The sequence below is a fragment of the Pezoporus flaviventris genome, unplaced genomic scaffold (genome assembly GCF_033815535.1).
Source record: "Pezoporus flaviventris isolate CSIRO_AGI_PZ_B2104156 unplaced genomic scaffold, CSIRO_AGI_Pfla_v1 ptg000267l, whole genome shotgun sequence".
Taxonomy (NCBI): Eukaryota; Metazoa; Chordata; class Aves; order Psittaciformes; family Psittacidae; genus Pezoporus; species Pezoporus flaviventris.
The window spans coordinates 37,161-49,801 of record NW_026892814.1 but is presented as its reverse complement, the minus strand read 5'-3'; the positions used below and the strand labels follow the sequence as shown (position 1 = coordinate 49,801).

At 42.1% G+C, this 12,641-nt stretch overlaps 1 long non-coding RNA gene across 1 annotated transcript; it reads right to left on the bottom strand.

Annotated features, from left to right (window-relative positions):
* Positions 1–5,724: 5,724 nt before the first annotated feature.
* On the bottom strand, positions 5,725–12,583 carry LOC133263276 (uncharacterized). The gene is made up of 4 exons (XR_009741461.1): positions 11,926–12,583; positions 9,282–9,968; positions 7,413–7,600; positions 5,725–6,844 (listed from the first exon to the last, which is right to left on the bottom strand). It is a non-coding gene; the product is annotated as an uncharacterized LOC133263276 (long non-coding RNA).
* Positions 12,584–12,641: the final 58 nt, after the last annotated feature.

The following is a 12,641-nucleotide window of genomic DNA, read 5'->3' as shown; positions in this document are numbered from 1 at the left end:
TTAAAGCATCAGGTCTGACAGCATTGATCTTCAATGCTTCTGCTTGCCTTCTGCTCAGGCTCTGTGTGCCCCCTGCACTTCTGCAGGCCTTCCTTTGCCAAGGGTTTCCACATGATCCTTCCAGTTGCCACTCAAATGCCTTTGGTGCTTGCCTTGGCCAAAACCAGTGTGTCTTGCCATGGGGCATATGCTGTCCAGCATAAACCAGGTGGAAGTCCCCTCTGATGTTGGACTTACAAGGAGCATCATCTCATACTAATAGGACTGCAGCCAGTAAATAAAGAGTTGCAAAAGTTCATGTGTGGTAGTTTAAAGCATGTTCTCCTGAGAAGCTGAAGCTGTCAAATCTATTGTGTGAGACTTCATTTTTGCAAAGATTCATCTGAACAGGCATCTGGTATGTTCTGATTCACAGCACACGTATCTGCTATTAGAATCATAGAATTGTATTGTTCTACACAATAACCACTTTAAAGATTAGCCCTGACTGCATTCAGTATTACCTCTGTGACACACATTACTGCTTGACATCTGCTAAGAAGGTTAACATACTTTTACAGTATTTTATCTTTTCTGGTCTTTATTTGTCCTGGTGAAAGCTGATGTAGCTTGATATTTCTCAAGACATAATTGTTGTGTCTGGAGTCATCCTTGTTTGTGTAACAGGGATTGCATTTGTGAGATTTGCAGGGGATTAGAATAAGCATTGATTTTATAAAGAGACTGTGATTCACTCAGGTTTCGATGAAACCATGGGAGAAAGTACATATTTAATTTGACTTTCTTCTGGTTCCATGTGTACACTGCTCCCCAAAGGCTGTGCAGAGAGGTTTTCAAGAACAAGCTCTAATCCAATCTTCTCCAAGCAAACTCCCATGAGCAGCCTGCAGAAATGCCTGTTTTGTTTTCACGAGCCCTTTCAGCAGTATCACACGACTGTTTGCAGAATCTCAAAACTCTCATTGAAATAGCTGAGACAATCAAGGCAATTATGCTCCCATGGACCAAGTTTTAGTTATCTTTGGTCAGCTTCCACTAAAAACAGTTGTGTCCCTTTGCTGGCAGCCAAAGTATTTAGTTGAAAATCAGCATTATTTATCTCACTAATTATCCTTTCACTTGCTTTGGCTTATTTTTACAAATTCCCCTTTTTTTCCTCTTCCTAGATTATTTATTTTTTTAAGGCTTACTACTTATTGTTTCTCCTGACCTTTGGCTCCCTGAGCCTGTGAGGCTCTGGGATACTTTTCCTATTTAAAATCCAAAAGCAGACATTTCAGTTTCCTTTTTTACTTTTCCCCCTAAATAGTTCATGCCAGCAACTCCCTTTTATATGGCTGCTTCATTTGGTTTCCCCAGCTCAAGAAATTCATGTTAAAATAGGAGCTGAGGAGATTCTTTTGGCAGCCTGCCTGCTGAACTCTAGAAATGCCACTTCACATAGGCCATGCTTTGGATGCTTGAGTAAATTCCAAAGGATATAGCGGGGAAGACAAAGCTGTGGACTGAAGCCTGCTCGTGTGAGGAGAGGGGAAGCCATCCTCTAAACTGCTTTATCCTCATCATCACATGCCTGTTTCGTTCTGACTGCCTCATCCTGGCAAAGTAATTCACTCTCTTTGACACTTCGTCTGTCAATTGCTGTCCGTCACTCAGTGATGGTGCGAGTGAATTTGGTACCACTGAAACCCATTTATTAGTAAGCATATTCAGATATGGCATACAGACATCTACATGGTTACTAGAAAGCAATGACTTTAGACCCGTGCTTACCTGAGTGTCCTTCAAGATAAGAATCTTGCTGGGAAAGGCTGGCTCTGCTGTCACTTCTCAAAGGCATCTCCAAACAAGAGGATCCTAATTATATCATTGGGAAGTCCTAAAAGTGATTTTAGGCTTCCCGAAGTGAAATTAATCTGCAAGTTTGCACTGTTCTGTGTATGGAAAATGTTAACATTCACAGCAGGATTCCAGACATCTGCTTCACAACTGGTTTTAAAATCTAGGTCATTATATACAGGTGGCATCAGGTAGGTCTCCATGGAAGTCTCAGAATATTTTAAACAGCAAAACGGGTTTCTTTACAGCTTGTAACCAGCTAACACAAGTTTTTCATATGTGTACAGTACAAGAAAGGTTAAATATCTCTCTTGACCCTTCCTTGAGTGTGAATTTTTAACATTCCATGTTCTCATAGCTCTGGAAGGCAGCATTTCCTAGGTAAATTCCCCCGCTCTTCCAATCTGTTTGCTGATTTTTGCCATCCAGTATGAAACCTACAGTGATATAAATCCATTCTTGTTCTGGACCTTGGTCATTCATTTTCATATGCTGTGCAGTCATTCCTTGACTGTAGGCATTTTCCATTAATTGAAACATTTTACAGAATCCTAGAATCCCAGACTGGTTTGGGCTAGAAGGGACCTAAAACCTCATCCAGTTCCAACCCCTGCCATGGGCAGGAACACCTTCCACTAGAGCAGCTTGCTCCAAGCCCCGTTCAGCCTGCCTTGAGCACTGCTAGCGATGGGGCAGCCACAGCTTCTCTGGGCACCCTGTGCCAGTGCCTCAGCACCCTCACAGGGAAGAACTTCTGCCTAACATCTAATCTCAATCTCCCCTCTGTCATTTTAAAGCCATTAAGCACATTTGATGTGCCTCAGCTACTACTGGATGGGTGCTGCTGCCAAGTAGCAAGGGGATTGACAAGGACAGATGGTCACCAAGTCTGACAGTACCATTGGTAGGGAAGCAGAGATATGATTGCAGTGGCAGATGGATGCTGGTTGCTGGGTATGGAAAGCAGTGGATGCTCTGACTCTTGGACTTTCTACAGGTAGAAGCTACCTTACCTGTGGAGCAAAATGTTGGCAGGGATCCTGCTGTAACTGCCCACAGACTAGCCAGTGTCAGCCTGGGAAGCTTTATCCTGGTTCCCTTGGCCTGGATCAGGAGATGTAGGGGCATAATCCAGTTACAGACAGGTCAGGATTACGTGCCTCAGGAACAGAACTGCAGGGGCCCCTAACAGCCCCAAGACTGAGCTGCAAGCCAAAAACCTGCCCCATTTTCCCACCGCCAGCCCGAGTGCTTGAGAACCCAGCTGAGAGCCAAGCCAGCATGAGAAGGTCCCTGATAGCCTGAGTGAAATGCATGACATTTGGCAGCTCCACTGCTCTATGGGCTATTGAAATGCATAAAAACATTCCCAGTGTGTTCAGAGGGCTGTGGATCCTGCCTGCAGGCTCCTTTCCTTCTGCTGTGACAGCACTCCAAGAACTCAGATAACATCAGCACCTTCTAAACATAAATCCACCTATGTCTGAAAATGTTTAATATCTTTTTTTCCCTGAGCTTTTTACATCTGCTGCTTATTTTCATGTACTTTCCCACAAGTGCCAAAGTCTAAACTTGCCTCTCTTTTTCATTTCTTTCCACTGCAGCCAACACAATTTCCTTGTGCCCACTGCAAATTCCTCCACCACTGAGCTCTTCTGGCATCATGCTGCCTTGTGTTTTTAGGGCAGAGGGGAAGAGGGTTTTGTGTGGTCATTTAATGCATGAGAAAACTCATTAATAGATTTTCTGGGTAATGTTGTTTTTAACTGCAGAATAGAGAGAGCCTAACACTGCAAGCTTCCTCCTGATGCCCTGGCAGTCTCCTGCAATTCCAATTTAGTGTGACTGCGTTTTCTGGAAGGAAAGAATAACTTGAACTCTGTGCTTATTCATTCTCATTGCTGGGGCTAATCAATGAAGCAATTGTATTTGGTAGTAATGTGAGGGTTGTCATGTTTTAAACTGACAGGAACCCTCACATACAGTTGCCAGGTCACCAGGTGAGAATGAGAAGGAACCAGGTCAGTGACTATGAATATGGACCAGACCTGAGCCCACAACGCAGCTGACAGAATCACAGCCTGCTTCTGTTGAAATACCCACTTCCTACTATGGAGGCTTATTTGTGATTTCACAGCCTGTTGTGGTGAAATCAAGGTGATGTTGAGAGCAGACACTAAGCTGTATAAAACAGCAACAGAACGACTGCTCAACCAGAGTGTTAAACAGATTTTGTGCAATTAACAAATAATTACTTAAAAAAAAAAGAAAGGCACAATATTGTGTGCACATTGAACCATTTAAAAACAACACTGTGAGAAAGTCTACAAGCACTATCAGAGGCTCCTCACATCCTGGGGAAGGACGCTCTCTTTCCTGGCCATGAAAATGCAGTTTTGTTCCCTGAAGATGGCTAAAAACAATACAGCCACCTACTGACTGACAAGGTTAACCACAGCATGTTTATGTGCTTGTCACTTAACTGGCCATTTCCATCCTAAAATTGTGGCCCGTGGAAAACCGGTTTTCAGCAGCTGCTAATTACTGAAGCACACAATTAATAGCTGATTAGTAACTTGCTGACTCTCCGTATTACTCATCGCTTTGACATGTGGTTAGGTAGCTGGTGTATAAGCACTGCTAAGCATGTGCCATATATTTTCCCCAAGCATGAGATGGCATCACATCTTGCAGTTGTCAGACAAGGGCTCTATTTCCACATCTCCACTGGCGGGTAGGGATAAGAAAAAACCATAATCACAAGACATTTCCACTGAAGAATGAGACAGGACTCCCTGATGTCTGTGGCTGTCCTGTTCCCCTTTTGAGACCTCAGGTTGGTGTTTGCTGAATATTCATCACTTAGTGGGAGTCAGAGAAACACTCTGGGCACCAGCACAATGTTGATGGAACAAAATAAGGGAATGGGAGTCTTTGATTCAGGAATTACAGTTAACTGTGTTTAAGAGCTTCTTGTAGGTTGTGCGATGATGCAGGTGTTTGAACATGGAGCCTGACGTGCAATACCCTGTGTGTTACGTGACTTGAGGGCTTGCATCTCCTGAGACCATGGAATCTTGCAGGAGGTCCATGTTTTCCCACAGACTCTCATTAAAACAAGGTAATAAAGAACATCTCAAGATCATACAACTATAATGAACGATGCAAACATGGAATACAAGTGGATGAAATACTGCTTTTAAAGACAGTTTGTTTTACAGTACACCTACATCCTGCATGGATGTCAAGAAGCTCAAGAAGCCCCCTTTTACCAAAAGGCTTTTGTAATCCTTAAGGGAAAATGAAGTGTTGGTTAATAATCATACAAGGCTCAGCAGGAACAGTGTCTGTGTTGGCACACTGAAAAAAATACCTGGCATACTCAGTGCATAAGTAGCTGGCTGAGCAGTCCAAAAGGCACTCACAAAAACATGGTGAGACAACAGACTATGTGTAAATATAAAAGCAGTCTTACGTTGCTAGGAAATGGCTGCAGGGATTAAGACTGACCAGAGCACAGTAAGCCTCATGACAGTTTATAGAACATGGTTTTCACAACTGGTGAATGAAGTCCCACAATCCTCCTGAGGTTCAGGAGGAGCCACATAATCTGCAGTACTGCTGTGAAACCCTCTGCAGGCAGAAGGCTGATTATAGACACACAGAGATGCCTACCCTTGCCGGAACTGGAGCATCCAGACTGACATGACTAAGACTTCTCTTTGAAGCATCACTATGAGGAAACGAGACCTTTCTTCCTCCTGCCACCACTTCAGCATGGCTTGAATTAAATTTTAACTATGTTTAATCCCTATTGCTTGCATAACCCATCAGCTGAAATCACCCTTTGCACAATCAAAAGACAAGGCATCAAGAACCACATGCAAAATACTCCTCCTGGGTTAGTTTATTGTATCTTGCTATTGTAACTTAGCTGTTACTATAGATTCTCAGAACACAGTGCAAAGCTCTATGCATATGAGAAACAAACATTTGAGACTTTAAGCTGAGACTCAACGTCCTCCTTAGGATATTCAAGAACTTGTAAAAAACTTTCTTTGAATAAAAATGTGATATGTAATGGACAGAGATAAATATGGTACTATAAAATCTTAAAGCTAAAAGAATAGCATTTCAGGCTGAGAAGCTTGTATTTTCCAGAGTACAGATGTCAGGATGACACCTAAGGAGACAAACAAGCAGAAAGAAGCATCTGGAAACAAAATATTTGAAAGCAAAACTTGAACCAGCTTGTTTGCACTGAAAAATAAACGAGTGGCATCACAATGGACATGAGACTATGGCTCAGACAGAGCAAATTATAAACATACAAGATATATGGATTTCCAGAACAACTGGATCCTGTTTCTGTAAATACTTACGCACATGAGTGGACACATGAGTTTCCTGGAATTGCTCATGTGTAATGTTGTTAGTTAGAATCTGTCAGTCTCTAGTCACGTGCAGTGATGTTTGCAAACCTGTAGGACTGGAACCTCAAAAATCATAAATTCTTCTGAAGAGTGATGCTTTTTTCTCCTATGGACTGGCTAATAGTTAGCAAGCATTTGGTCATTTCTGTTATAAGTAGTAATAACCCATTTCCTCACACCAAGTCCCAGGAGCTGGCAAGGCACCCAGAGACAAACAGCACTGTAGTGGTTAGTGGAAGAGCAATCCTTTCTGTAATAAAAAGCTGGGTATTCACTTACGTATCTTAATTCTTTCCATGCGTGCCCTTTCTTGCCCTCGCCCCCTAAATTTTATTCAAACAGAAACCCAGGAATTTGGCCTCACGGCTGGGACTTCTGGACAGCTAGCAACCTGACTGGATGGGCAAGAGTGCAGCTCAAATTATAGCTGTCCTGACAGCTGGCCAGCGTCCACACAGCTCGACTGCACTTCAAGTGACTATAAATCTGAGGTATCTGGACCATGTCACGCTTACTGCACCGGTGCTAGTTATCTGAGTATATGCAGGAGGTGCCTGTATTCCAGTTTCTGCCTGTGTTGTTGTCCTGGGTTCAGCAGTAGCAGTCATGTTTCTCCTCCTTGGTAGCTGGTGCAGTGCAGTGTTTTGACTTTCAGCTCAGGAACAGAGCTGATAGAGATGTTTTGGTTTGGCCAAGGACTTTGTGAGCCTCATGCTCTGCCAGGGAGGAGGGGAAGCTGGGAGGAAGCAGAGACAGGACACCTGACCCAAACTGACCAAAGAGGTATTCCATACCACAGCACGTCATGCCCAGGATGTAACTGGGAGTTAGCCGGAAGGGCTGGGAGACGGCAGGGTTGGAGGAGGTATGGGTCGGTGCTTGGTCGGGGACTGGGGGGCCGAGTTATCAGTTGGTTGGTGGTGAGGTGTTGTATTCTCTTCCCTTGTTATTTCTATTATCATTGTTATTATTGGTAGTAGCAGTAGTGATTTGTGTTATACCTTAGTTACTAAACTGTTCTTATCTCAACCCGTGGGAGTTGCATTCTTTTGATTCTCCTCTCCGTCCCTCCGAGAGCAGGGGGAGGGCAAGAAAGGGGGGGAAGTGAGCGAACGAATTACCTGACTGGGTTTAAACCACGACAGTTGTCTTGAGCTGACATGAGAGATGCTGGCACAGACTTTACACACTTTGTCATTTTAAAATACCTGACAGAGCCCTTGTAATGGAAATCAGCCACCTCTCAGGTTTCAGAAGAACTCTTCCTTTGAGCATAAAAATCTCTGGCTACCATCAAGTTGCTTGTTTTCTTTCCTAAATTTTTAATCCTGAACACAGTCAGAGACAAAAAATGGACCATAGGAAGGAGTGATATTCCAATGACAGTGGATTTTACATTGCCATTGATCCAGATGAGTCCATCGGGCAATGCCATAACATATTCTAGAGACGGAAACAGGCACCTTTTCAGTCTGCATTTGGGCAGTTCTTAGATGGGGGAGAAATTACTCCGTTCACCCTGTGAGCTGTGCCCTTCTGTAACCAGATCCTTCCTGACACCGACCCCAGCACTCTGGCTTGGCAGTAGCAAGTTCCGTGGACTAATTATATGCTATTGCAAAAAGAGCACTGGTTTTGACTTTTTCCTCCTCATTTAATTAATTCTTGCTTTATTCTCAAGTTATGAGGGAACCTTTAGGACTTATTTATATGGCTACAGGGCCCAGAACTGTGGAACAGTGCTGTCTGTCCCAGGCTGTAATGCACAAATAAGCCCTGATTGTGCATCAGTTAAGCACCTACCTCCTGTCATGCATGTCTGTAAAGCACAAGGGGCTAATTTCTCAGTCTCCAGCTAGGCACTGTGGAGAATCGTCTGTACTCCAAAGATCTTATAATCTCAAAAGGAAGTCAAGCAAGAAAACAAGGAAACATTTACTGTGAGGAATACTATTTGAGGTCTCAGTATCACTTTATCATATAATATCCTATCAGTGTCGGAACTGTGACTTTTTCCCTGTGGACTTTTCCGTTAAGGTCCCTTAAAGTCAATGGGACATCACATGAATAAAGAATGCTACAGATGAAAGCAGAAGCTGGATCAAGGCATAGACCTCCTCAGTAGTCACTTGTGGGCAGTAAGGTCAAAGGCTTTTTGAAACTTAAAAGTCAACTATATTAGTAGATTTTCTTTAATTCACTGCCCTGGAAATGAGATCTTCCTTTGTAACAATGCTGATTTCTCTCCAATTTTTCATGAAAGTGTCTTTGAATGACAATTAAAAAGACAGAGACTTTGCTAAATGGAAATAGTTCCACTTGCTAAATGGAAATAAAGACAGGTGCTCTTATAAAAAAAATAATAATGATGGTAAATGCTCCATCCTTGGCAGTGTTCAAGGCCAGGTTGGACTGAGCTCTAGTGTGAGGCGTCCCTGCCCATGGCAGGGGGTTGGAACTAGATGAGCTTAAGGTCCTTTCCAACCGTATCCATTCTATGATTCTGTGGTACCTGATTTTGCTAGATTTCCCATGGCCATTTTAGCAATTTGTTTTAAATTCAGTATTTGAAATTATGCTTCTTTAGCACTCCACAACAAAACCATTTATAGACATTTTAACGTTTTGGATAATTCTAGTTATGTTTAAAATGGATGAGAAAATATTGAAAAAATAGGTCTGATTTGAACCTGTGCTTAGGGAGAATTCAGAGCAAACACACAAAAAAGAATTCCAAATAAAACTCTGTGCTGAATCTGTAAGCAAAAAGCCATTCTATGCAACCAGAGTCCATGTTCGAGATCAGATCAGAGGTCTGACCTGAGACTGTGTAACATTGCAGTCTAGCTCCTTCAGGCTGCAGTTTTACAGGATAAAGAAGGGTCCATTCAAGTCCTATCTCAGAAAGCCACTGCTCATCTCAAAGTTTTCTATCCCTCCAGCTCTTTAACCAGCATATTCACTGATTGATTTTCCTTGAAACAGTAAGATACCAAGACATTCTCTCACCTGTTATGTCTCTTTTGAAGCACCTCACATAGAAGAGAGAAAATATGTAGGTAGCTGCTACTCCTCTTCAGTCTTGAAGCTATCATCAGGGCAAAAATAGCTGCAGATGAATCACATTTTCATTTACCCATTTCAAGAAGTTGTTCCTTAGACAAGTGTCACACCTCGATGACCACTGCTAGTAACATTGCAGTTATAAGTGCTAATATGCATAAGAAAACACTTATAACATCCAGTTATAAGTGTTTTCAGCATTTGTCCGTAAAACCATCTTCACGCCCCTGTTGGAAACAAAATATTAGTCTTGCAAGACTTTATTCCAGAAGTCAACAGCTGAAACTGCAGAGCCTGCCTGAATTCATAAGAAAACCACATCCCTGTTGCACTTCATCCACCAGCCACCCACTGCAGACTAGTGGGTCCTTCAACTGTCACTACAGGCAATTTGCAAGTGAAACTGGGTGTTCTGTATTTCCCTCTCAGCCTGCTCCATTTGAATTCCCTTATGGCTACAAAGGAGAAAGCTTATTAGCTTTCTTGTCAGCAGATACGCTTGTAAGGTCTCTCTCGATAGCCCCTTAGATCTTGAAACCTTCAGTGTTGTAATAGCTGAGATTGCTGTCTCTTGTCAAGTTTGATGGAAGTTGGTCACTGGGCTCAAAGGTTACAGGGAGGATCAACTGGTACCTATAGAAAACATCAGCAACAAAACAACAGTTAGTCCTGACAAACAACTGAGATGTCCATTATGACATTTAAATATATACACATTTCTGCTTGTTTGCTTACACAAATATCATGACTGACAAATAGTCTACCTCTTGTTGAAAGACCTGAAGCCAAACCCATTCATCAGTGTTGCTTATATGGCAACAAGAAGACTTCCAGAGTTTTTTCCTCATGGAAATCAATTATGAATTGTTGAGAATCAGCAGTATTTCTAGTGCTGAAGAGATGATATACACTTCCAGAGCGAGAAAACCCATGTGAACATGACCTTTCCCTTAGTTTCCTTAAGAAATAAACCTCTCTGGCTTCATGTATACAACCGAAGGGAGCACAAACCCACTCCTTCCTCCTTGTACAACAAGTTTTCCAGATCATTAAATGAAATGTAAATTCTGTGATTTAGAAGAGAAAATCCTGGCAGTGGCTGCAATGAGGATTTTCTCAAAGCTGTTTGTTCTGAAGAAGGAATATGGGAATCCTTGTCATCATTTCATAGTAAGGCAGAGTTTGTTAAAGTCTTGGAGAAAACTGATGTGTCTGAGCATATAGATTCTCAAGTTCTTTATGGTTGTCATCCCACATACAGGTCAGTAATTTCACATGACCTCAACTCTTAGAATAAATAGCAAAAGAGCCTGGATGCATTAGTTGCAACCCAGCTTTGTAACTGCTATGATTCCACTTGAAAATATTTTACTGGCAATAAATGGAGATTTTGCTCTATTCCAACTTGATAAATGGGTATCAGGGTAGATTAATAATACAACCTATCTTCTGTGCCAAGCTCAGTTAAGAACCTAGAGTTGTAGGATCTTATATGCTCTCTATTTTCCGTTGGATAGTCTAATGGCTGAATAAGAAGCCTCAATTCTCAAATCATGTGCCTATTTTAGACACTTCAAGAGTCAGAAGATCTTTCATAGCATTTTAATGAATTCCTTTATTTGTAAAAAATTAATATGGTTTTGGCATTCTTAAAAGTGATTTGCCATAATTTTTCGTCTGCACTAAAGGGGTGTCACACACAATACAAGCATGCAAAAAGATTCCTGTGGATTTGTGAAGGTATGTCAAGCTGGATAAGTATTAAGAATAATGACATAATTTCTTGCATGTTAAAATACCAAATGGCCTGTTGGTGCAATACATTGTGATACTTCAAAATGGATATTCATAAAATGTTTCCTGGAACCTAAATTCATGTCAAACTGCTTTTACCAGGTTTTTAGTCCTAAAATGCAATTACTGACGGTGTGATTCTGACCCCCAGGGGATTGTGCATGGTCCAGGGATGTGCTCACAGAGGTGGCACAACATGCAGCTTCAAAAATGACACCACATGAGACATCTTCCTGTTCCCAGGTACGACTTGGGAAATTTCTTGGTCATCCCAAGTCTGGAGTCCGGCTTAGTAGCTAATGGGCATGTTATAGAAATACTGCATGTATGTGGACCACCAAGACTGTCAAACACCACCACTGCAACCACCCTAAAGAAAAGTTAAAAACTTCTGCATTAATCCTTGACAAGTGCTCATCTAACTGACCCCTTTTGTTGCACTACCCTGGGCACAAGTATTCACCTAGTGCTTGGAAATTGTATTCCACTCTTGGAAACCCCTGGTAGCGACAGCATGGACAGAATTTCAAGTGCAAATAAGCATTCTTGTATAACCAGGGAGGGCACCGGGAAACCGGTAGGAGTATGTCAAATATTACATTTGAAGGTGTTGTCAAGTGCCAATTTTCCGTATTTACTATTTGATAAGCCTCCTCAAGGACAATGGGCACTGTAGCAGCAGAGAGCTCGCATGCTCCACCTCAAGCATGAGGTTTGTGAATGAGTGGTTATGGGCAAAAATGAGCATAAGTCGATGAACACAAAAATTAAGACTATTTTCTCTGTGAATTCTCACGTTAGCTGTTGTCTGCATCCAGGTTTTATTTGAGAGGAAGAATTAGGTCCTGGGTGCTAATGATATTCCTTCAGGCTCTTTTTATCTTTCTGTTCAAAAGCTGGAGCTCCTTACAGTCCTCTCTTTATTAGCAAACTCTTCTGTGCCTCTTTGCTCATAGCATGGAGCCTAATGAAGGGTCTGATTCTTTGGCATTAAAGGGACACTATCAACTTGACAAACCAAACCTGCCTTCTGTGCTTACAAACAGCATTTGAAGACTGAAGGAAATGGAAAGCAAGTGCTCTCTCCTGATACAAGAGACGCTTTAAAGTAGTTTTATAAGCAGCTTATTGCTTTCATCGAGTTAATGAGGCCAAATTTTACTGCAGAGATCTTTAGAAGTATTCTGAACCTAACATTCCCCTTGTTCCGTGTTATTTTGTCCATCAACCTTGAAAGTTACCTTTTAAAGGATTTTCTTCTCAGCAACTGAAAATCATGTAAGATGACTGGAAGTTTACAATGCTAACCTGAGACTTCAGAAACTTGTTTTATGGGTTTAGACAAGTTTCTGTGCTGCATAAGGCAAATCCCTCCCTTTGCCTCCATTCTGTTTATAAAACAATATTTCTTTACACTATTTACTACAGTAATCTTCCCTGTGAGGGTGCTGAGGCGCTGGCACAGGGTGCCCAGAGAAGCTGTGGCTGCCCCATCCCTGGCAGTGTTCAAGG